The following is a 4500-nucleotide window of genomic DNA, read 5'->3' on the forward strand; positions in this document are numbered from 1 at the left end:
CTTTCTCCCATGCCAGAACACATTCTAGGGAGATTGGACAGACTGTTTGCAGCTAGAGTGAAGAAGGATGGTCCCCTGCACATAGCCCTGCAGATGTGCAGTGTGACCAGTGAAAGGAGCCAATGGCATTTAATAGATGACTGTGACTTGCAGAAAACTGCATGATGAACTTAATTGGTGCCTTCTCCATGGACATGAATCCAGAGAGTCAAGGACAGTTACTTTGCATAAAAGGGTTGACAGTGAACTTTAGTTGCCCTCCCTCAGAGGTGTTTTGTATAGCTTTACCATGTGTCATGTTTAATGGCAAGGGATATGGCTGCCTGCGGCGGCCATGGTGCCAATATTATCTTTCATTATGTTAATAGTATTAACCTTTAATTTTCTTGCAGATTTGAATGCAGCTGCCACCAATCACTATAGACCTATGTTGGTCTACAGCAGAAATCAGGCTTTTAAAAAGATTCCCAGGTGATTCTAATGTGTAGCCAAGGTTGAGAACCACTGGTCTACAGGCTTTAGTAGTCTTTAGGTGTAACTGGCAAATGTCCAGTTTCCCGCCCTGCACATCATTGTTATGGCCATATGTTAGCTGTCCTGGAAGAGGGTTATATAGGATTAAATCCCAAAAGAAGTAAAGGGCAATTGCCCAAATGGGCAAGGAAAAATACTCATCAGGTTTTGGTCTCAGTTATGAAAGAAACCTAGAAGCTGATGCTCTCTTATTGAAAGACAGTTGGTAGCCTGTATACTGCCTTGCAGGCCTGTGTGACCATGCGCATGTCAGGGGTAACACAAACCTACACTTTAGGAAAGTGGGGCAGGCCTGTTTAGAACAAAGGGAAGCTATGAGTACCAGTCCTTAAAAGAGATCCTGTGACATGTAAGACCCTGTAAAGGGATAAAACTCTTGCAGAGAAGCTACTCCCTTAGTCTGTTCTGAGAGGGCATGTCACCCCCTCCCCTTCAGAGACCATATATGGTTTAAGAAAGAGTATGGAGCACCCTACTACAGGGACAGCTGTAACTGTCTATTTGAGTAGAGACACATTTTAAATGTCTTCTTGGCATTTGAATAAAGTTACTACTTTGTTATAATACATTTGGAAAAATATTACTCTGGAAAGTCCATGAAAAGGACTGGTAAGGAAAATCAGAAGATCTTAAAGCAGGTCAGTGTATTTTTGTCCTTATGTAATTCCTCCGAAATTTGGCAATACTTAATAAGCAAATCATGGCAATGGATTTCTTTGCATAAATTCAATATGACTGGTTTCTAATAGTAGTTTTATTGACCAAAAATTTTGATTGAAGTATCTTGTTTTAAAGAGTCCTGTCTGGACTCTGAAGACCTGAAACCAATAAGAGTGCCATGGAGAAAGCCTGGTATCTTGCTTGGTAGCTCTGAAAATAGATAATGCTGGAGTGTCAGGCCCATACCCTGTCATCGCTGGTGGTTGGTCAGAGTAGAAAGGGAACAATAAGGGCATCTTCACGTCCCTGCCGAACCCCCACACACTCTAAGCCAAGATGAGTAGGAGGCCTGCTGAGATGGGCCTTAAAGGCTAGGGTGCAGGCCCAGGTGAAGTTGCTACAGGTGTGGAATTCACCTAACTCAGCAGATACTGCAGGCAGGCCTGATGGCAACTGAATGGCTTGGCTTCCTGGCCTTTGGGGGCACATTAAGATTCAATCATGAAATTCTGGCAAAGGTAGTCAGTTACCATTCTTGTTGTGTTTATGCAAACAATCAGGCCAAATTGAATATAATAAATAAATTAATCTTAATTTGGCTCTTTTAATAAACATAAGGGTAATTTTAAGGAGAAAAATTCTATTTCAATAGAAGTTATTAAAACTAAAATATTTTCTTTCCCTTCCACCAGATAATTTGTTGTAACTCTTACTGTTCTAATTGCTCAATAATACTTAATGCTATAATTCAGTTTGTCTCTGCCAGGTCACAAGCCCACCTCCTTCTGTGCCTAGACCTCATTGTTTCTCTTACAGACAGCAAGGATCTCTTGGCACTGAAAGAAAACTCTGTCCCTCTTTAGCATGGAAGTATCCAGAGGGGCCCCACCAACATCCATTTTCTCTGAAAGAATTCAGAGCCAAGATCCTTGAGATAGTATATTAGACAGTAAGACAGACATGAGCAGAGCAAGGACGATGGGCCAACTGATGCTACCAAATGTAACTAAGTCTTTCCTCCTCTACATATAAAGGACAAGGGGCATAGCCAACGGGGTTCTCACCCAAAGTCTTGGCCCCTAGAAAAGTCTGGTAGCCTACTTGTCCAAAAAAAATTTGACACCGTTGTATCTAGGTGGTCTACCTGCCTCCGGGAAGTAGCAGCCACTGTTATACTTATCAAGGAAGCAGACAAACTAACCGTAGGACAGGAGGTGATCCTGCCATGTGAGGTTATCCCCACATGAAATTATGTTTGAGAGACTCCATCGCATATTCCCCAAAACTCAGAGAAGAAATAAAAGCTGAAATCCATAACCAATCTTTACTCAAGTGCTTACAGGCTTTGCAGTCCACAAAGAGCAGTCCAGAAGCATGTCCAAGACGCTCTACTTGTACCAACTTCTGATATAGTCCATACCTTCTCGCCTGGTGACTCTTTGGGTAAAGAAATTTACCACCCAGAGACTGACTCCTGGAAAGGAACATATATCGTTATCCTGACAACCCCCACAACAGTAAAGGTCAATGGAACCCTGGCATGACTCCAACATACACAACTCAAGGAAGCTAAAGCACAATAGAAAATCCAGGACTCTTCATCAGACCCACTAAAGCTAAGAATCTCGCATGTACTCCCACCCCTCAATCTGGGCCCTGACCTTATAAACTGGCTTACTGACTTTATTCAACAAAGAATTAATTCTATCAAGCTTATGGTTCTCTAGGTTCAATATAACTCCCTACCCAACAATGACTCACAAGAGTCAATGATTTGACTCATATACATAAAACCAGTGGGGAATGAAGCATAATAATCTCTATTTTGTAAAATTACTGTTTAAAATCCTCTGCTGTTTCTAAATGATCCCTTGTTCTATGTAGTCAACTCTTATTTTTTAGACAGTCTCTTAATCTGTAAATTAACTTTACTTTTTAACTTGCTTAAATAATGAGGAAGATAAGCTTGGCTGTCTGACCTTACAGCCACTCTGTTGCTGTTTCTACCCACCCCTTACCAGGTGCCTGTTAGTTATCTACTAAGTTGTGCTGTGCTCAAGGTTACAAGCTGCCTGAAAAACAACTTACACATAACTCTTTGGAAGGACTGCAGTAGGTCTGGAACCCCCATATTTGGGAGACAAAGGACTGAGAAAGATATAAATAGAGAAAGCTTCCTCCATGTTTTTGCTCAGAATTTGTGAAGCCATTCTTCTGAGCCCACTAGCATAATAAAGACTCCTAATTAATTGGATCATTAAGGCCTCCTATGTTCCACTCACTGATTTACAATAAAACAGGGTGAAAGAAAATGTAAGGCATAAAGCGAAGAGGCAGTGAGTCCGTGAGGAGGCTGTTTATTCTTGAAGAATAAAACCACTGACAAGATCATCAGAGAATATATCCTCCAGGTTCAGTTCCTGAGCTGGTCCTCATTCTCTGTAGTCCTAAGGGCCCCCTACTGGTCCTTGCCACCCCCTGCAGCCCAGCCCTGCTGTCTTCCTCAGGGAGGTTTGTGTCTGGGCTCACACTGACTTCCCCTCACTGTGTATCTCACACAGAAATACATGGCCATGTCCTCAGTGTTCACGAAACTCAGCTGCAGGGACAACTGGTTCTTGGATGTGTCTCTGGAGATGGTGGTTTGGCTCTTGAGGGAGGAGCTGTAGTAAGTGTTTCCATCATAACATATGTATACCATCCACTCCAGCCCCTTCCTGGGGGCTGGCGGATTGAGCTCCAGAAGTAACCACTGCTTATGGAGTAACCAGAAACAGAGCAGGTGAGGGAGAGGGTCTATGAGTGCGTCACCTGTCCTGGGCCCAACTCCTGCAGCTGCACCTGGGACAGGACACCTGGGACAGAGAGAACACAGTGAGTCCTGGGCTCAGATGCAGGATCCCATCTCTTCATGTCTAAGCCCTGAGTCACTCACGTCTGAGAGCTGACAGCAAGAAGAGGAAGAGCCACATGGAATTCATGCTCTTGCAGGTGAGGTCCTCATCCCCAGAAAGTATTCTCCAGGGTGAGGAGGCCCTGAATTTAAGTGGACGCCAACTGTGTGTGTGTGTCTGGTGGCCATGTGGGCATTTGCATATGGGAGGTGTCTGCACATACAAAGGGCAAGAGGTGAGGGGAGGTCCCTGTCTCTGGGGCTTCTCCTGGAAGGAGGTGCTGACTGTGCTCTCAGAGAACCGGGCCTTCCTTGGAGTCCTGATCACTGTGCCCAGGGACCTCTTCTTCCACAGCAGGAGACGTGCTGCAGGAGGTGGTCAGGAAGTAGGATGTGGGAGCAATCAGTGACTC

Source organism: Myotis yumanensis, unplaced genomic scaffold (assembly GCF_028538775.1).
Source record: "Myotis yumanensis isolate MYYU_CA2020_CCGP unplaced genomic scaffold, mMyoYum1.0.hap1 SCAF_22, whole genome shotgun sequence".
NCBI lineage: Eukaryota > Metazoa > Chordata > Mammalia > Chiroptera > Vespertilionidae > Myotis > Myotis yumanensis.